The 22,508-nt window shown below is 42.8% G+C and overlaps 1 pseudogene; it reads right to left on the reverse strand.

Moving 5' to 3' along the window:
* Positions 1-22,508, reverse strand: part of LOC141271431 (uncharacterized) — a 66,513-nt pseudogene that overhangs the window by 41,150 nt on the left and 2,855 nt on the right.

Raw genomic sequence — 22,508 nt, forward strand, 5'->3', positions numbered from 1 at the left:
ATTTTAATATCCTACATAGTTTAATGTCGTCAGCAAAAACTGACACTTTATTCTCCATCCCATCCCCAAGGTCATTAATAAAAAGGTTGAAAAGAATTGGTCCAAGCACAGGTCCCTGCGGCACCCCACTGCTGACTACATTCCATTTAGAGAACGTACCATTTATGACGACTCTTTGCTTCCTATCATTTAGCCAATTCCTTACCCATCTACATATAGTTCCTCCAAGTCCTTGCTTCTGTAGCTTCAGTATAAGGCTGTTATGTGGTACAGTGTTAAATGCCTTTGCAAAGTCCAGATAAATCTCATCAGTTGCATTACCAACATCCAGATTTTCACTCACCTCCTCATAGAACCCCAACATGTTGGTTAAACACGACCTATTTTTCATGAATCCATGCTGATTATCATTTATTAAATTATTCTCTGTGATATAACTCTGCAGGTCATCTCCTATGATGCCCTCAAAAACCTTGCACACTACTGATGTCAGACTTACCGGACGGTAGTTACCTGGATCCACCTTCTTACTTTTCTTAAAGAAGTTGTCCACTACTTTCACTTGATCAATGTATGATGGGCACGCGGCACCCCCGATCAGCTGTTATCGGTGCCGGCTGTGGCGGCGGTCGGAAGTCCTTACCTGCAGTGCTTGGCCGTCCATCTGTAGTGACCGCAGCGGGGTAGTACACATCCGCCTCCCATTCACATGAATGGGATGCGGATGTGCAGTAACAAGCGACGGCCACTGCAACTTGACGGCCAAGCACCGGAGGTAAGGACTTCCGGCCGGCAGCCGCCACCGCCAGCACCGATAACAGCTGATTGGCGGGGTTGCCACATGCGGGACCTCGGCCGATCAATGTGAAAGTAGTGGGACAACTCCTTTAAATATTGGTACCAATGGGCTATCCTCCGATCCCAAGGCACCACCCCTGTTACCAGAGAGTCTAAGAAAATGAGATTCAGTGGTTTGTCAATTACTGAGCTTAATTCCCTCAGTATCCGTGGATAAATAACATCTGGGACCGGGGGATTTGTCAATGTTCAATTTGCTCAGACGCAGGCGTACTTCTTTTTATGTTAAACTAGTTATATTAGGTGGTGAACTTTGATTTTTGCCCTGTTGAAAGATCTCTGGAACAGACTGTTTGTTGGTGAACATGGATGAAAAGTGCCTGTTTAATATCTCAGCCTTTTCTTTGTCCTCTATAAATATCTTATCGATAGATATAATTATGAGGATGTGAAGGAGAGGGACCGAGACGTCCTATGGCGGAGAGGTCAGAGGGAGGCTCAGCAGATGCGGGCAAAAGAAGTCCCTGAGGGGTTTGTGAAAATCATGAATACCAGTGACTCCAGTGGTGAGAAGAGGATGACCTCTGAAGAATCTATGACATGGCCAGGGCAGACCCAACAAGATCTCCCAGAGGGCTGTGAATCGGCTAAACTGCCTGATCAGGCGGGATCAAAGAGTTTGGGGAAGTCGTGAGCTGAAAGGTTAGGTCCGATGAAGCAGGGGCCAACTGAAGGAAACAGGGCCACAGTAGAACAGGTGGTCCAGAATTTCTAAGTAACTAGTTATGCCCCACTCAAGTGGGCTGTGGGAGTGCCATGTCCGGAGATGATCCTGGACCAACTAAGTTTCCAGACCAGCCCTGGAACAGGAAGAGGCCGCCTTTATGAAGGAGAGGCAGGATGCTGTGAAGACCCGGGGTCTTCCGTGGGCGTAACACTACTCAGACAAAACAGGGTGATGGTAAAACAGTTGGGCAATACTTAATTGAATCACAAAACAGGACAATAAACACAGAACAGTCCCAGCATATACCCAAGATGGTATAACATTACACAGTCTCACCCTTCCGCTCCGCCCGCCTGGGATAGAACAGCTGTGACTTTGGGACTTCCAGGGTCAACTACCTCAACCAGTGACCCGCTTCTGGTGGGCCCCCACAGAGAGAAGGTAGCAGCAAGCTTAGGAAGCTAGCAGTCCATAGAGATACAAGGCCAAGAGACCGGAAAGTCCCACCCTGGCCTCTCCGAGAGTTTCCATGGGCCCAGATGACTGGTGGGACCCAATATGGCTTCTTCGAATGTCTCCATGGGTTCCAGGTGACCGGATGGTCCCACCTGGCAACCCCAAACAACATATCCATGGGGCAAGGTCACTTCATTGTCCCAACCTGGTCTCCCCAAATGTATCCATGGTCTCTCTGATGGTCAATGGAACAGATCACTATCTTTCCAGTCAGGGCTATATACCCTTAGACTAGAATCAAGTAGAATCCAAATCTGTGTCTCTTTGGGTAAAGCCATACTACTAAGCTGATGGTGTGAAGAGAGTCTGAGTGTCCTCTTGCTTCTCCTTGATTCTCTGTTTTTAGTCTCTCTGCTACAGAAGCACATGTCCCTTAAATAGTTACAGATGTCCTTCAAGTACACATTCACCAGTAAGAGGATAGGGAGGGTGTGAAGACCCGGGGTCTTCCGTGGGCGTAACGCTACTCAGACAACATAGGGCGAGGTTAAAACAGCGTGGCAATACTTTATTGAACCACAAAGTGGACATTAAACAAGTAGAACAGTCCCAGCAAATACCCAAGATGGTGCAACAATACAGTCTCACCCTTCCGCTCCGCCCGGGATAGAACAGCTGTGACTTTAGGACTTCCAGGGCCAACTACCTCAACCAGTGGCCCCTCGATTCTGGTGGGCCCCCACAGAGAGAAGGTAGCGGCAAGCTTAGGAAGTTAGCAGTCCATAGAGGTACAAGGCCAGGAGACCCGAGAGTCCCACCCTGGCATCTCTGAGAGTTTCCATGGGGCCAGATGACTGGTGGGTCCCAATCTGGTTTCTCCGAATGTCTCCATGGGTTCCAGGCGACCGGTGGGTCCCTGCTGGCAACTCCAAACAACATATCCATGAGGCCAGGTGTCTTCATCGTCCCAACCTGGTCTCCCCAAATGTATCCATGGTCTCTCTGATGGTCAAATGGAGCAGATCCGTATCTTTCCATTCAGGGCTGTACGCCTTAGACTAAAATCATGTAAAATCAAAATCTGTGTCTCTCTGGCTAAAGCCATACTTCCAAGCTGATGTTCTCAAAGAGTCTTATCCTTTACTCTCCCTGAAGTGGAGCCATGCATGTACAATGTGTACAGGGTGGAGCTGTGTATGCATAACGTGTCTGGGGCAGAGCCATGCATCGACGTCATGTATGGGGTGGAGTTGTGTGTCTGAATGACATCTACAGGGTGGAGCCTTGTGTGTGTACAATGTGTATGGGGCGGAGTCATGTGTGTGTATGAAGTGTACAGGGCAGAGCTGTTTGTGTACAACATGCACAAGGTGAGGCAGTGAATCCATGGTTCCTATAGAACCGTGTGAGTGGAGTCGTGTGTATACAGATCTGATCTGTGTGTGAGTTTATGATGTGTACGGTGCGGAGCCGTGCGTGTGTACGGAGCAGAGCTGTGCAGATTTGATGCGTCTTTTATCCCCTTCTAGTGTTTTAATTTTTCCTCCTCTTTTTCCCAGAGCGACTTTGACACAGCCATATGTAGACTTGTTATTTGCAATGCGAGGTGCAGTTTTGTATGACACCATCTATTTTTCCTTATATTGTACTGGAAAAATGTAAAACATTTCCCATTGAGTTGAAATGGTGAAAAGCAACGTAATTCTGCTATTGTATTTGTGAGCAGCTTGGCTTGTTCTAAAGACTATTGGACCAAAGCACGTAGAGCGGAATCCACAACTCTAAAGGATGCAGACTTTTTCCAGCAAAGAGCACCGGCACATCGATCTTATTGTTGTGTTTTATTAGAGATGTGCTTGCTCATCAGTTTTAGGTGCATAAATCTCTCCTGGAAAGTGTTCAGCCTCACGAAGCAATGTTTCCATTCAGTGACAGTAAGCAGAGGAAGATATGCAGGCTGGATCTCATGTATACAAAAGGCTTACATGACCATTTCTGTCCTGCATCTGGTGGGGGCATGCGTGTTTTTGTTCTTCTCTGCAGAGGGCATCCATAATGCACAACCCTGTAGATAGGCAGGAGACTGGGCTTCTGGATCATTCTTCAGCAATTGTTTAAGGGTGAGGGTGTGAACACTTCTGCCCATCCAGGGGGCTGATCCCAGGAGTGGGAGAACAATAAGCCTTATGTTTAGTGGGGAGTTGGTGCAGTGACATAGAGGGAAAAGGTTCTGTGGCTGAGGTCCTGGTGCCCGGGGATGGATGGCCTATGGAGATTGGAGAGAAGTTGCCAGCTGGAGCTTGATACATGTTTTACGGTCGTGATATCTATCGTCTGGATGTGAGGAACTACCTTAAGGACTGTTGTTGCTGGCTGGAGTGGGATTCACGTGCTACAGATGTGATATCCATCAGTTGGAGGAGCATGGACTGTAACTACAGACTAGACTGTGGGGACCCCCAACCAAACCCAGACGCTCAGCCCCCCTACCGCCACCCCCTCCTTAACAATACAATAATGTAACTCTTACAACTGGATGGGTGAGGATCGGTCACAGCTTTATTAACTCTTTAACGCATTCCATTAGAAAGGCATTTTATTTCCAAAAATAATTCCGCTTGTTGCAGCATGCCCTGTGTCTCCACACAGGCAAGTTGGCCAACAAGAGTAACTTTCCAACATGTCCTTTCTATTTCAGGCCGCTGTGACTTGAAAAGTTTATGACTGTCGTCCTTGCAGTCTTCACATTTTTACGTTCGACTGCGGGACCAACAAAGAAAGGAAGTAACGTGGGACGGCTTGTAGCAGCCGTCCCTTTCGCTTCATTGGACCCTTCTGGGGGGCTTCAGGATCACTGGTCAGTAAGGGGCAGCGAAGGGGGGTCACCAATCGCCACGGCCCGGGGAGGGGCCACCACAGTCAGTGACTCCTTCCTTATTTAGTATGGAGTCTACCATACTGGAAGGAGATACAAAAGCTGTGGGCCAACCAAAAGTTGGGAGACAGTGGGTATCGCCTGGTACAGGTGCAGTGGAACTACTGGCGCGGAGTTCGGATCTTGTGGACCGGGGGGCATTGTATTGTGGCCATCTACCCGGAATTGTTGTAAGAACATGGACGTAAAGAATAAAAAATAGTTGTATCCTTACCCTGCCTAGATGATTAATACAATCCACAACCTCAGATCTTCACAGTATTTTTTTATGTTATTTTGTGTTAAAATTCACCTTCAAATAGCATTCTCCAGGTCAGTATAATTTGAGTAATACCAAATTTATCACATTGATTTTATTTAAGGAGTAAATGTAAAAAAAATAAAAAACCCACATAAATGATGAATCATGCCCAAAGTATCCTAATACAGTTCAGAATCTATGGTCTGACTTTATTTTCACTTTATATAATGTGTGTGTATATATACACATACATACAGACCATGCTCACCAGCTCTCCCTCAAGCCTATGGTATCTGAGGAAATATTTTACAGGGAATCTGTCAATAAGATGAATCCCCTAAACAGCATATAGGGGCATGTAATTTTTTGAAATGTAAAAACATCTTCATGTCTGTTGCTGCATTGTCAAGTAAATAGTGTTTTCATTCATATGAAAATGAGGTATTAAATGCAATGGGTGAGACTTCTGAGAGTGTTTCCTCACCGCGCACCATCCTTTTTGCTTGATTGATACTGAGCATGGCTTCTCTAATACATTGAATTATCTGAAGTATAACAAGAGCAGTTTTCATGCTAAAACCTTCACGCATTCTGAATGAATATGGGTTTTCCCCTGTGTAAATTTAATATGCATCATAACTTCTGATGTCTGGTTACAAAAAAATTTGAAATGAAAATAGATTTTACCTGTGTAAGTTTGCTGATGTGTAACGCGATATGATTTAGGGCTATAATTATCACATTTTGAACATAAAAATTACTTGTCCATGTCTGAATTTTCTCATCAAAATAGGAGTCGGAGTCATTTAATTCAATAATACACGTAATACTTTTTGTAAAAATGTAATTGCAGAAAAATGCCTTTCTACTCTTGAACTGATCATTCACTCTCTGTTCACTGGTAAAATCTGTCTTTAGTGAAGACAGATTTTCAGCACACATAATGAGGGGATGACAATTGCTACTCATAAAAATATGGAGAAGAGCTGCAGTAAGACAGGGGCAGGCAAAAAAGTACTACTGCAAGTTCACCTGCATCAAGTTACACTTTACTGCTATGTTTACCATATTCTGAACATGAAAATGGTTTCTCCTTTGTGTGAATTCTCTGATGTCTAACAAGACGTAATTTCTCTGTAAAACATTTCCCACATTCTGAACATAAAAATGGCTTCTCTCCTGTGTGATTTCTCTGATGCGTGACAAGAGTAGATTTACAGCTAAAATACTTGCCACATTCTGAACATGAAAATGGTTTCTCACCAGTGTGACTTCTTTCATGTCTAACAAGATCTGACTTCTGGTTATAAGAATTTCCACATTCTAAACACGAATACGGCTTCTCCCCTGTGTGAATTCTCTGATGTCTAACAAGACGTAATTTTTCTATAAAACTTTTCCCACATTCTGAACATGAAAATGGCTTCTCTACTGTGTGAATTTTCCGATGTCTAACAAGATGTGATTTATCTATAAAACATTTTCCACATTCAGAACAAGAAAATGGCTTCTCCCCTGTGTGCATTTTCTGATGCGTAACAAAAGTAGATTTGACGCTAAAGAATTTACCACATTTTGAACATGAAAATGGTTTCTCCCCGGTGTGAATTCTTTGATGTATAACAACATTGTATTTGTCCTTAAAACTTTTCCCACATTCAGAACATGAAAATGGTTTTGCCTCTGTGTGACTTCTCTGATGTCTAACAAGATCTGATTTCTGGTTAAAACCTTTACCACATTGTACACATGAAAACGGTTTTTCCTCTGTATGACTTTTCTGATGTCTAACAAGCTGTGATTTATGGTTATAACATTTCCTACATTCTAAACACGAAAATGGCTTCAGCCCTCCGTGAATTTTTTGATGTTTTACAAGATTTGGTTTACCGGTATAGAATTTCCCACATTCTGATTCTGAAATTGTCTTTTCTCCCGTTTGACTACTTTCAGATTTAAAAAGATTTGATTTGGTACTATTAGGTTTCTCACAATCCAGAAATTTATATGGCTTTTCCCCTGTATGAGCTCTTTTGTGATCATCACCAATTCTTGGACTTTTACTTTGCTTAAAAATCTGTGATGAATCAGAAGGTATAACATGTTTTAAAGTATAAGATGATAAATCTTCATTGTGAAGGGCTGATTGTATATCTAGTATACTGACATGCTCTTCATATGTATCTTGTGTGGTACCACGATCAGATGCTTTAAAATCCGAAGATATTGGATTTCTTGTTATCCTCTTGATGCAGTCATCTGCCAAAAGTAAACCTGATTTTTATTAATTTTGAATAATATAACTGAAATAGAAATAATCGCAAATCTATAAGCCATCTCAAGTGAATACTGAAGCAAGGCTATGCACTGCAGATGACCCCGGTGCAAGGCAGGACTGACAGAGGAATTCTAGGATACAACAGATTTATGACCAGTAGGGATAACCTATCACCTCTAGCATCAGCTTTGAACAGAAAGGCAAGAGGGTTACTTTAGAATCCTTTGGCCTCATTTTAGAGATTTTTATGAAGGCATAGATATGACAGATATGAAAGATCGTGATGAAGTGGCGAATGTAATGCATTGTCTTACGCTACAGGACGGTGGCGACAACAACTCCCAAATTAATACCGGTCAGATGGATGACGAACTGTATGCCATGTTTCCTCTCTATGGGTAGATAAAATCGTGATATGAAACATGACAGTAATATCTCCCGCCTGGGACCTCCAGGGGTGATGATATCGTGAAAGTTGGGGATCTCATCATTTTTTAAAGTCCAGCCACATCTCATCATTTTTTGAAGACCAGCCCTGTTATAGGTCACAAGAGGGGAGTTATGTGGGTGTTACCTGTGTTAATAAAAGCAAATGCCAAACTATAATCTTTGTCAGTCCCGGGAGATGCAGTTCACTTGTTCATAAAAGGCAGAGCCAATCCTGCAACATCAGCTTCAATACATTTCTTCTGTTTATCCTTTTTATTTTATGTAATTGTATATACTGTATTGTTTTGTCCATTTTTTAACATCTTTTGTATATTTTTATACACACAGCCTACTTTGTGGATTAAATATATAAAATTTAACAGCTTCATTCCTCTTGCTCTATAAACCGCACCCGTGAAGCAATACGCTATCTCAATGGATGTCCAATCGGCCTGTATAAACGATTGTGGTGGCAGCAAGTAGTTCCTTTTGTTATTGTGGAGTTGGCAATGATCGTATCTTGGATATATATTTTATGCATTGAAATCGGAGGTGTATATAGTATGCGCTCACTGTGATTTTGCCAATAACTGGCCTAGTAGGGAAAACAGCCATGGTCTCGTCCATCACTGGTTGGTCAATTGCGTAAATGTCCTGATGATTGGAGGCAGCGGAGTGTTGTTCCCTGACATATTGGTGTCCTTGATAAATTGATACCAGCCAGGAGATCTGTGTGATTCCCCCTGTTGGTTCCTTGACAATAACCTTTCAATTATATTGATTTTTTTTAACATTTCTAGATTTCAATAATAATTGTAAGGCATGTGGCAAAATTCAGCTAGCAACTGATTAAAGGTATCCTGTCATCTGGTTCATATTGCACAAAGTGTGGGCAGCATGAATCAGAGCCTGGCTGCTCAATTGTATCCTGATATTTTTTTTCTGAAACACTGCAGCATTTCAGATAAAATGTATTTTGAAGAGCCTGCCCAGAAATAAAGCCAGAGAAAAACTAGTTTGGCGCAATCCTTGGATGGCTTTTCCCAGCGCAGCTTCAGGTGATTATCAGGTCTCTTCCATTCTACACAAAGGGGACAGACCAGTCAATCAAATACAGCGATACAGAGAAAAGTAAGTTGGTTGGTGACAGACTAGTCACTTCTCTGGCTATTTTACCCCTCCAGCTCTTTAAACTATACCTTCTCTGAAATGCTGCAGCGTTTCACAGAAAAATATATCATACAACCAGGTTCTGCTTCATGCTGCCCGTGGTTAGGGCAACATGAATTAGGCGATATGTTCCCTTTAACATAGTTGTGGCTCAAGAGATCACAATCTAAGGTGAGATCTCACTGCAAGACAATGAGACTTCTGCATTTTTCCATTTTTGGGCTGAAGACAGCTTATTCATAAGTTCATGTTTTGATGTGCCGGTTACCAAAGCATTCTAGTAAAAATCTCACTAGAGAACAATAAAAGGGGCCTGTAACTCAATACTATTAGGTGGTGTCCATCTCACAGGATGTTTGTAAAGTACAGCTGAACAATCTTGCCCAGCTTCATGTGGATTCAGTATTTTATTTGAAGAAATATTAGGCAGTGGAGCTTGAAATTCTATTCTAATGATCAAGAACATGTAGTGCATCTGAAATATTCAAGCATTTGTGAACTCCTGAAACCAGTGTCTGTGGATTTTAATGTTCCTACAAATTGACACTATGGTGCAAAGACTTTCTCTGGGCTAGAAAGCCTTGTTTTACTCCTGTATGGTGTACACTTGGCTAGAGTAAGTTGCACACAATTTGAGCAAATGTAACTACAACAATATGTTTTTTTCTACCTCCCCGTATAAAAAATATGCATTTTGGAAATTGCAGATCTATAAGACAGATCTTAGAAGTCATCAGTCTAATATCCGGCTTCTCCACTCTGTATGTACATCACCATCAAATAAAGGTCAGTTACATCCATTGACCCACAGAAGCCACCTTCTTTGATTGCCTACTTTCCCTTTTCTTCTCTATCCCACCTAGACCATTATGAAGACTTTTCAGTCATTACTCTGCCCAAAGATTCCTCATTTTGCTGCCTCTACTAGTGCCCTTTCAGTATCTCATGAACATCAAATTGGCCACAAAAGGGTTCATTAGCACTGTACTACATTACAAAGTAATGATACAAAAAATTAATCCACAGATATGTCTCTAATCGATTAGGCTTAATTCATTCTTTACATATGTATAGGTTGTATGTATTTAGTCTTGTCTATTACCTGGTGATGTGAGGGGCTGGGGAACCTCCATCATGACGTCCTTGTACAGATCTTTGTGTCCTTCTAAATACTCCCACTCCTCCATGGAGAAATAGACGGTGACATCCTGACACCTTATGGGAACCTGACACATAGAATGATACAGTCATCACCTCAAACCGTTAATAGCATTACTGTATAATGTCCCAGCATTCCCAGCAGTGTCACCTCTCCTGTCAGCAGCTCAATCATCTTGTAGATGAGATCTAAGATCTTCTGGTCATTGATGTCCTCATGTACCAGAGGGTGAGGTGGAAGCCCCGTGATAGGGTTCAGGTTTCTTTCCCATCCTTCAGACACAGGGGCCTGACAGTGCTCACTAGAGGTCTTCTTCACTACTGTATAATCCTGTTTATAGAAAGTCACATTAATAAATCTTACTACAGACAATTCCAGGGTCCTCACCTCTCCAGTTCTGTCCATCTGTTATTCTCACAGATAAGAATGATGTAATGTGACGTCATCAGAATCTCTCACCTCTCCAGTTTTATCCATCTGTTATTACTAGAGATAAGTGGATCTTTTGAAACTTGAATTTGCCAGCTTCATCAAATTTTCCCCCCAAAAAATTGAGTTTGTGGGGAATAAATTTGCGCAAATTGCATAATTAAAAAAGCCTCTAATTGCCTGGAAAATATATATAGAACACTGAGTTACCTTTGGAGTCAATTGAACACATGTTGAGCTCTGTAATGCAAACATAGTCATTTTGGAGTTCAAATAACTTCAATCTATCTGGCGAGGAGAAAATAGATAGTAACCAGAGGTAACTAACAGCGTTTTTAACAACACTGTACAGTATCAGACACTTTAGGCTACCTTAATTGCATAAATGGTCTAAACATTATCCATCTTGTATGGGGTAAATTCATGCATTATTGTTGTATTTAAACTGGTGGTGCAAACGGAAGAAACCATGGCATTTTCACATGGTTCGGTGCAACAATTATCCCTTTTTGGGGTGCATAAACACTTTGCTAAATTAAGAAGAGATAGATTTTTCATAAGCCATCAAAAAATTATCCTTTTAAGTAGGAGACAAAAAAGGCGTACTGTACTATTTTAAATAGGAAAAAGTGATGGTCTCAACTGAGAGTGAAAAAATTATCCCTTTTTGGCAGTCTGCAACTGTTTTTCTAATCACCACATGATTAGGCAATTACAAAGGCTTTTTATCATGCCGTCCAAAAATTATTCTGAGACAAAAACTGTTGCTCTGTTTTGAACATCAACATGTTATGGCTTGTTGTTACCTGCCTTTTCAAACACTAGCCCTATTATCAAAGCTCTTTCTTGAGGGTACAAAAACATGAGTAGGTTTCCCAGCATCAGTAATACTGTCTAGCACTACAAAACACAGTGGGTGGCCACAAGTTGTGTAGGTGGCGTGGCTGCCGCATTAGAGGCACGGTAGAGAGTTAAGATGGGGCAGATAAAGAAGATGCTTGGCTGTTTAGGGCCAACAGCAGCAGCCCTGGCAGCAGCAGTACGTTTAACACTATGAAACACAGTGGGCAGCCAGAAGGTGTGTGGCTGTTAAGTGATTGGGGCAGGAGCAGCACAGTAGAAAGTTAGGATGGGGTGGGCCATGATATGCATTTTTTCCTTTCTGGATTTGCGATGTGCAGGGGCCAAACACTTAGGTAAGGGTTGACTCTGCCGGGAATGCATTATGAGCACCTGGTAATACATGCGGTTGGCAATTTTCGAATGTGCAAAAGCTTTTATCGATTATGGAAAGACAGATTTTCTTGCTAATATGTAATTTACACGTCCCCAAAAAATTTCTTTCTAAATAATTTTAGAAAAAAAATATTATTATTTTTTTTAAATTCCACTTATGAAGAAGGTCAAAGAATTTCGGTTGTATCATTTTCAAAAATATTGGTTATATAATTTTCAACAATTTTGCTCTTCCTGACCAGCCATGTGCAGGGGGCACACACACAAGGAAGTGTTAACTTTGCAGAGAGTGAAAGAATTCCCCTGGTCAGATATACTGTCAGCAAGAGTTCTATGCACAAAAACGTCACCGATTAGAGAACACATATTTTCCAGAAAATATGCCAATTCCATCGCCCTTAAAATTTCTGAACAATTTTGTAAAAAATGTATAATTAAAAAAAAATAATTCAAAGGGTCAAAGAATTTTGCTTGGATAATTTTCAACAATTTTGCCCTCTCTCACAATCCTGATTGAGTGCTACTGGGAAAATTCAACCCAGACGCAGTCACAATAATATTTATTTTCATTTTCACGTAAAATTTGAAAGAAAGGTGAGTTTGTTGTGTCGAAAAATTGATGCAGGTAATACGATAAATTTTGGTAAATAAAATGTTGCATTTTGTGGCCAAACCTGGCAGGGACGGCTTTTTGGTACAATAAATAATGTCGGCGAGGTATCTTTCATGGAGTCTGAGTGCATGTGCAATTCTTTTGCAAAGGACAATACAATCCAGGTGGCCTAGCATCAATTGGGGCGAGATTGGAAATATGGGAGTACAATTTCCATGGAATTGGACGACTGTACGCTCCTTTCTTGTGCACATAAAAGAAGAACTGAACATGCAATGGAGGAAGTGTATGGAAAGCAGTAGGTGAGGATCATCATGATGGGGCTGATGACAATGCCAATTGCGGATGCAGAATCGTTACCAAAAAGATGAGCATAAGGAGAGGAAGGAGTACAGCTTGGGTCTTTCTCATCTTCCTGGTCAGTTTGCTGTCTCCACATGAGCACGTAATGCTGTTTCACATGCTGACGAAGTATCATAGTTCCTATTTGATGTGTGCCAGGATGTATCCGGCTTATGTTCCAACAGCACAGCCGGTACAATGCAATAGACTGGTTCCTCAGCATTATGAATAAGAAGCCCACAAGTACGACTCGAACCACTGTGACTAGACCTTTCAGGTAGAAACTCCTCACCAACTGCGCCTTTACTGGCTCCAGAGCTGACGGCAGGAAAAGCTGATTTGGCCCCAAAGAATATTTTTGATGCACTTTGCCTGTGCTGTGCATTGCCGATGGCAGCAACCTTCTCCTATGATCCTCTCAACTCCTCGTCACTCGTCTGGTTCCCAGGTTTTGGCAAACACAGAATCAAAATCATCATCATCTTCACCCATTATTTGGCTGACAGATCCCTCTGTGTGTAAAATGGCCAGCGCTCCTTGCCTCCCCCTGTCCCTTGCTTATCTCACACCCTGAGGTTTGTCCTGACTCACAGTACTACTACCATGGTCAGTGTCCTACCACCTCGGCTTGTGGAGCCTGCAACACAGATTGGAATTAGAATGGGATTATCCATCTCCTACAGCACCATGTCTTCCAAGAGCAAAGGCTGACTGTTTAAGCTTTCCAAAATATCAACTGGAAGAAGTTTTTCTGGTTTAAATGACAAATGTCATTAACGAATTGCAAAATTCTGCTATGTACAACATTAACTGCTATGGTGACGGAGAAGGAGGACTGAGCAAATCTTTGACTCCAGCTGATGGTGTCGCTGTCAGAGGAATGATAATCCTGCTGTGATTGAGATGAGCAATGGGACAGATACTCCATTTTGCCCTCCACTTCCTCCCCGCTAATGCACTTACCAGAGTTTACAAAGGAGGCCAAATATGACTTTCGATTGGTACTACTACTGCCATGATGGTTGCTGCCAGCAACAACCACATTCTTATCCATGATATTAATTTTGTTTCTATCGCACTGCCATGTCCGTTGCACCTACCATGTTTGAGTTTAGCATACAAAATTATAACGTTTAATTTGTTTACAAACATTCTTAACAAACTTAATAAATTTTTGGTTTAAAATTCTCCCACCTTTCACAAAAAAAGCTAAAACCTAAATAAAGAGGTGGTTATATAAGTAAAAATATGAAAAGTAATTTGCTGCAATAGCCAGCAGTAATGCTGTGTTGCCTATAATTGTTAAATGTGACAAGTCAAACAGTTGCAGAACCATAACCACATATTGTTTTTTTTTTTTTAAATAATGTTGTTCAACCGAACTTAAAAGTAATTTAATGAAATCTAAAATGCCAGGTTGTTAAAGGGAATCTGTCACCACTTTGGAGTTATCAGACCTCTACTATGGGCATACAGGTTATAGAAAAGTAAGTCTATCCATACCTGTATGGCCCATAGTAGAGGTCTGATTGCAGAGAAATGTAGTTTTATCTCCTTGGTTTTTCACAGGCTATCCCCGCCCATCTGCTTATTATTCCACCAATTCCCCGCCTATGTCCACATTTACCATATTTCCCCCCCTCCCCGCATGTCACAGGGACAGTGCTCTAATGAGAATGCGCTAGGGAGTGTGACTGTGACTCCCCGGCGCCTAAGCAATAGAGCACTGCTGCACTGTGCTCAGTCAAACGGGCCCAGGAGGAAACAAAGCGTGCTCCCTGTGAGCCACGCTTTGTGCATGAGCCCGGAGGTAAGGGAAAAAAGCACACGTCACACGGACCTGTGATGTGCAGGGAGGGGGAAAATATGGTAAGCGTGGAAATAGGCGAGGAATTGGTGTAATAATAAGCAGATGGGCGGGGATAGCTTGGCGTCCAGGGGACGCCAAGACTGTGAAAAACCAAGGAGATAAAACTACATTTCTCTGCATTCTGACCTCTACCATGGACCATACAGGTATGTATAGATTTACTTTTCTATAACCTGTATGCCCATAGTAGAGGTCTGATAACTCCAAAGTGGTGACAGATTCCTTTAAGTTGCTACATGTAGGTCCACAAACAGTAACAAAAATGCAAAAACAAGGGCAGTATCGTCGTGGGGTGCACGGTATCTAGAGTAGATAATTAATACAAGTGTATTAAAAAATACAGAGATATTTTATATTAAACGTGGAAAAAAAGGCCCTGCAGCAATGCAATCACATGGAGTGACACAGCCAATCAGGGGGCTATCACAGGCAGTATAAAACATGGGGGCTAGCCAAGTACCTGTAACACGGGTACTTTAGATGCAGTGACACAGAAACACAGAGCAGCCAATACGGGTTAATAAACAGAGGAGGTTTATGATAACAGGGTCAACCTCCACGCAGGGAGTAACAGGGGAAAATATGGGGGAAAACAAGGGAAGTAGCAGGTAAAAGTCTATTACTGGCAGTTCACAGTTTAACTAGATGTAGCAGAGTCAAATCGGTTGTAATCGACAGTTTTTACACTTAGCTGACTCTTATCCTCCACAAGGCAGTTGCCAGCTGATGTCGGTGTTGATTTCTTCAGGTATCCCCACCCAAACAATGCTCCGTCTTCTGGTGGCAGCTGGCGGTCTCCGGTTTTACCCGCTGAGCCCCTAGTCCATAACACGGCACCTCACGTGCTCGGCTCCACAGACCCTGCGTCTCTTCTCCCTCGAGTCGGCTTGACTCCTCCGGTCCACTGCACTTGGATCTTGCTCCAAGTACTGTAGCCAGGAGCCTGGACCCTCTCACACTGCTCTGCTGAGCAGGACCCAGCTCCGCTTTTCCGCGCAAACGTCCTCGTCTCTTCCTCTCTCTAGCCACGCCACACCACCAGTTCCCCGGTCACCTGACCTCCCAGCTCTCACTCTGGACACACCCCCAGCTTCCCAGTCACCTGACTCCTGTGCTCGAAGTCTGTCTTCCCCCTGCAACCAGAGGCACGGCCCCGGCAGTTCCGGATCCCTTGCTCTGAAAGTACTTACACCCCGGTCTTCCCCCTTACATACCTAATCAAATTGCAGATTGTTTGAATTTGCTTTAAGCCGCAGATTTCAGAAAATTTAACTTAAATTCAATCATGCGCAGATCGATCCGCTCATCTCTAGTTATCACCAAAATCTCTCACCTCTCCAGTAAGCCGGAAGAGGATCGCTAGGGTGAGGTGTAATATCTTCTCCGCCATCTTGTCCCTATCCATCCTTGATGGGTTAGTCAGGAAAATTTTCTTATACAGAAGATCTCCACTGACAGGATCCGATATTGTAGAGACCTGAATGGGAAGAAGATGACGATGTAACATCATAAAGATCCCATGTAATAATGCAATTACTGGAGATAATAAGGGGAAACATGAGGAGATGGAACATGTAGATGTTGTTATCAATCTCTGTAGATCACCATAGTTCACACGTCGTACATTCTGGCATCACAACTGTAAACAAAGACTGACCAATACCATAAGAGCTGAGGAGATGGAATCATGAGGAATTTAACATGCATTTAGATGACAGATTTATATCTTTTCTAACTCAAGCACATAGAAAACAGTTAGCAGATGTATTTATGTTGCCTATTTTCCATACAGCATAGACTTACACTCACAGTCTTAAAATGTGACAGGCTAATAAATTTGGTGCATTTGTGCAAGCTCCTATTTAGCTTAGTTGACTTACTTTACTAAGACTAATTGGGTGTCGAAAACTGGTGCACACCATTAAAAGAATCATAGAATGTTACAGTTGGTAGGGACCTCCTGGGACATTGTGACCAACCTCCTGGGACATCGTGACCAACCCCCTGCTCAATGCAGTATTCACCAAACCATTTCAGACAGATGTCTGTCCAGCCTCTGTTTGAAAACTTCCATTGAAGGAGAACTCTCCACCTCTCATGGCAACCTGTTTCACTCATTGATCACCATCACTGTCGAAAAGTTTTTTTTCTAATATCTAATCTGTATCTTCTGCCTTTCAGTTAGGTAAAGTAGGTATATTTTACAAATACACTTTGCTGCCCCCCCCCCGTGCTATATACTATATAAAAGTGACGATTAACTATACCTCCCAAATTTCACAGAACAGAAAGAATGACAAATCATGGGGCTAATTTTGGTCACACCCATTTACCAAATGTCAGAGGGGGCAATTATTATTGCATTTTTTGCTGCATTTTATGCCTTTTCTTACTTATTTGATGGTTTCTTTTGTGCAGATGTGAAGCAGCATTTGTAATGTGTTTTTATAGTACAGAAAAGCTTTGATTCTGCACTTAAAAAATGCAGCTTTGATTTTTTTCAGGCTCCACAAGCCTTTAGAGAAAAAAACAACCAAAAGCACACAGCTCAGCAGCGTCTTTATACTTACAGAGGGCGGCATTTTCATGAAATCACCTGCACTTCGATTGCACAGTTAAACACAGCAGAAGGGAGATTGGGTCTGGAAGGTGGTGTGAGTGTGAGCAGAGTTGCATGAGAGAGTGACCCTTAGTGAGAGGAGACTAAAGCTGAGGGATAGTGAGATCCTAAAGAAAAATGACAGAAAGAGACAGAGTGGCCTTCCTGAGATGGGTCCTTGGAAAGAAAGCATTGCCACGAGACTTTGAGCTTTTAACACAGTAGGTAACTGGCCTTAGCAGGACTGAGAGACAGGGAATAGTGAAGGGTCCCGAGCGGTAGATCCAGAGCACCAGTAGTGGAAGAAATAGGACACGGAACAGCTGAGTAAGTAAAGGAGACTGGTGGGTGTGACCTGCTCTTGGCTGCTAGTAGTGGCCTGCCCTCTGTTTCTATTTGCTTGTTTGTGGTCCAATATTATCAGGGGGCTGGCTGCTGCTACTAACACCCCTTTAATCCTAACTGGAGATGAGCAAATCAATTTGAAGCTTTGAATTTTTCAAAATTAATGAAATACAAACTACTTTTGGAATTCAATTCACTTGAAATCAACAAAATAATAGTCATTTCTTTTTAGGGTCAGGAAGTAGAAATGAGTGAATAAATTTGCAGAACCCTGGTCCAACAGCCATGTGAATATCCTGTGGCTGCCAAAGACGCGCACTGGAAATCTACATGTTAGCATTCCCGGCCCATTTTCTGATTTGTAGGCCAGTCGTGCCGCAACAGTGATGTTGCACCGAGCCTAAAAATCAGAAGAGATGCTAGACACGCCAGTAATTAGTAGGTGGTTCACAGGACTCCCATCTAGTGACCACAAAATACTGAGTTGCTGCTCAACCAGAGTCCTGCAAATTTATTTGCTCATTTTCTGGAAGGAGTAAAAAAATAAGAAAAAATGCATTTACCTTTTCCCTCATCTGTCCCATTATCTTTTCTCCCCACCCGGTTCCCCTCTAGCTCCCATTGTCTTCTTTTCAGTCTTCAACAGTGCCTTAGAAGCTGAGGTCTAATCAGCACAGAGGATGATAAAGAATGAAGACTGCAGAGAAGAAGACCGGAGCAATAGGGAGAAAGCCAGTGGATGACAGGTGGGAAAAACCAAGTGAGGGGTGAGATGAAAATAATATTTTTTTATTTTTAAATGTATTTTACAAACAATCGGGGCACATTAAATTCACATTGCATAAATTTGATGCAAACTGAATGTCTGACTTGAATCTAAGCAAATCTGCAGAATTCAAACTTCTAAAGATTTGTAAAATTCTAGTCCCAACCCAATCAGTTATACTCAGAACCACAAAAGTCTGTCACTCTTCTCTCCAAAATTTCTAGAAATTGTTAAAAATCAACTACAGTGGGGAAAAAAAATATTTAGTCAGCCACCAATTGCACAAGTCCTCCCACTTAAAAAGATGATAGAGGCCTGTAATGGAGATCATAGGTAGACCTCAACTATGAGAGACAAAATAGGAAAACAAATCCTGAAAATCACATTGTCTTATTTGGAAAGAAATTTTTTTCAAATTTTGGTGGAAAATAAGTATTTGGTCAATTACAAAAGTTCATCTCAATACTTTGTTATATATCCTTTGTTGGCAATAACAGAGGTCAAACGTTTTCTGTAATTCTTCACAAGGTTGGCACACACTGTTGCTGGTACGTTGGCCCATTCCTCCATGCAGATCTCCTCTAGAGCAGTGATGTTTTGTGGCTGTTGCTGGGCAACACGGACTTTCAACTCCCTCCAAAGGTTTTCTATAGGGTTTAGATCTGGAGACTGGCTAGGACACTCAAGGACCTTGAAATGCTTCTTAAGAAGCCACTCCTTCGTTAACCTGGCGGTGTGCTTGGGATCATTGTCATGCTGAAAGACCGAGCCACATTTCATCTTCAATGCCCTTGCTGATGGAAGGAGGTTTGCACTCAAAATCTCACGATACATGGCCCCATTCATTCTTTCATGTACACGGATCAGTCGTACTGGTCCCTTAGCAGAGAAACAGCCCCAAAGCATAATGTTGCCACCCCCATGCTTCACAGTAGGTATGGTGTTCTTTGGATGCAACTCAGCATTCTTTCTCCTTCAAACACAAGTTGTGTTTCTACCAAACAGTTCTACTTTGGTTTCATCTGACCATATGACATTCTCCCAATACTCTACTGGATCATCCAAATGCTCTCTAGCAAACTTCAGACGGGCCCAGACATGTAATGGCTTAAGCAGGGGAACACGTCTGACACTGCAGGATCTGAGTCCCTGGCGGCGTAGTGTGTTACTGATGGTAGCCTGTGTAACGTTGATCCCAGCTCTCTGCAGGTTATTCACTAGGACCCCCCATGTGGTTCTGGGATTTTTGCTCAACGTTCTTGAGATCATTTTGACCACACGGGGTGAGATCTTGTGTGGAGCCCCAGATCGAGGGAGATTATCAGTGGTCTTGTATGTCTTCCATTTTCTAATTATTGCTCCCACAGTTGATTTCTACACACCAAGCTGCTTGCCTATTGCAGATTCAGTCTTCCTAGCCTGGTGCAGGGCTACAATTTTGCTTCTGGTGTCCTTCGACAGCTCTTTGGTCTTCACCATAGTGGAGTTTGGAGTGTGACTGTTTGAGGTTGCGGAAAGGTGTCTTTATACTGATAACAAGTTCAAACAGGTGGCAGTATAACAGGTAATGAGTGGAGGACAGAGGAGCCTCTTAAAGAAGAAGTTACAGGTCTGCGAGAACCAGAAATCTTGCTTGTTTGTAATTGACCAAATACTTACTTTCCACCAAAATATGAAAAAGATTTCTTTCCAAATCAGGCAATGTGATTTTCAGGATTTGTTTTCTCATTTTGTCTCTCATAGTTGAGGTCTACCTATGGTGTCAATTGCAGACCTCTCTTACCTTAAGTGGGAGAACTTGCACAATTTGTGGCTGACAAAATACTTTTTTCCCCACTGTATATCATGAAGTCACCTGACTGCAGCATTGTAGATCCATATACAGGAGTGCACCGACAGGCAGCTGCTGCCACCAGATCAAGGAAATTGTAATACAGCAATAATCACTATAATCTACAGAAAAAAAACAGTATAATACAGCAAGAAAAGAGACAAAGAACATGGTGGTTTATAGGGCAAAATTCAGAGGACAGGAGGCCGATAACTAATGGGGAGAATTTACAGTGAACCCAGGAAAAAGACTATGAAGGTGATTAGTATTTATACCACATTGTAATTAACATTGTTTTTTGCTCTTGTCTCCCATACTCTGCTCCACAATCTCCTCCTCCGGGATAAGTGTCCTCACTCCATGACTGGCGGCACAGACATTTCATGGGAAATCCCTTTATTCTAAACTATTACAGCTAAAATTAGGGAAATTTTACATTTCTCCTGATTTCTATGGATCTAAAAGCCAGACATTTCCATTCCCTCTAAATCCCCACCCCAGAGAGAAAGTGTCATCTGTCCCCAAACCAGAGTGACCTCCCCTGCATACATGAGCACATCCAGCGTTATATTACTGTACATATACACATGGCAGAACTGGGGGAAGGGGGGCACTATTTCCGGGAATGGAGGGGTTAATGTCCCCTGTATACATGAGCACATCCAGCGTTATATTACTGTACATATACACATGGCAGAACTGGGGGAAGGGGGGGCACTATCTCCGGGAATGGAGGGGTTAATGCCCCCTGTATACATGAGCACATCCAGTGTTATATTACTGTACATATACACATGGCAGAACTGGGGAAGGAGGCACTATCTCCGGGAATGGAGGGGTTAATGTCCCCTGTATACATGAGCACATCCAGCGTTATATTACTGTACATACACACATGGCAGAACTGGGGGGAGGGGGCACTATCTCCGGGTATGAAGGGGTTATTGTCCCCTGTATACATGAGCACATCCAGCGTTATATTACTGTACATATACACATGGCAAAACTGGGGGAAGGGGGCACTATCTCCGGGAATGGAGGGGTTAATGCCCCCTGTATACATGAGCACATCCAGCGTTATATTACTGTACATAAACACATGACAGAACTGGGGGAAGGGGGCACTATCTCCGGGAATGGAGGGGTTAATGCCCCCTGTATACATGAGCACATCCAGCGTTATATTACTGTACATAAACACATGACAGAACTGGGGGAAGGGGGCACTATCTCCGGGAATGGAGGGGTTAATGTCCCCTGTATACATGAGCATATCCAGCGTTATATTACTGTACATAAACACATGACAGAACTGGGGGAAGGGGGCACTATCTCCGGGAATGGAGGGGTTAATGCCCCCTGTATACATGAGCATATCCAGCGTTATATTACTGTACATATACACATGGCAGAACTGGGGGGAGGGGGCATTATCTCCGGGAATGGAGGGGTTAATGTCCCCTGTATACATGAGCACATCCAGGGTTATATTACTGTACATAAACACATGACAGAACTGGGGGAAGGGGGCACTATCTCCGGGAATGGAGGGGTTAATGTCCCCTGTATACATGAGCATATCCAGCGTTATATTACTGTACATATACACATGGCAGAACTGGGGGGAGGGGGCATTATCTCCGGGAATGGAGGGGTTAATGCCCCCTGTATACATGAGCACATCCAGCGTTATATTACTGTACATATAGAGATGGCAGAACTGGGGGGAGGGGGCACTATCTCCAGGAATGGAGGGGTTAATGCCCCCTGTATACATGAGCACATCCAGCGTTATATTACTGTACATATACACATGACAGAACTGGGGGAAGGGGGCACTATCTCCGGGAATGGAAGGGTTAATGTCCCCTGTATACATGAGAACATCCAGCGTTATATTACTGTACATACACATGGCAGAACTGGGGGAAGGGGGCACTATCTCCGGGAATGGAGGGGTTAATGTCCCCTGTATACATGAGCACATCCAGCGTTATATTACTGTACATATACACATGGCAGAACTGGGGGGGAGGGGGCACTATCTCCGGGAATGGAGGGGTTAATGCCCCCTGTATACATGAGCACATCCAGCGTTATATTACTGTACATATACACATGGCAGAACTGGGGGAAGGGGGCACTATCTCCGGGAATGGAGGGGTTAATGCCCCCTGTATACATGAGCACATCCAGCGTTATATTACTGTACATATACACATGGCAGAACTGGGGGAAGGGGGCACTATCTCCGGGAATGGAGGGGTTAATGCCCCCTATATAC

The sequence above is a fragment of the Phyllobates terribilis genome, unplaced genomic scaffold (genome assembly GCF_046119375.1).
Source record: "Phyllobates terribilis strain yellow unplaced genomic scaffold, ASM4611937v1 Scaffold_5__5_contigs__length_657084704, whole genome shotgun sequence".
Taxonomy (NCBI): domain Eukaryota; kingdom Metazoa; phylum Chordata; class Amphibia; order Anura; family Dendrobatidae; genus Phyllobates; species Phyllobates terribilis.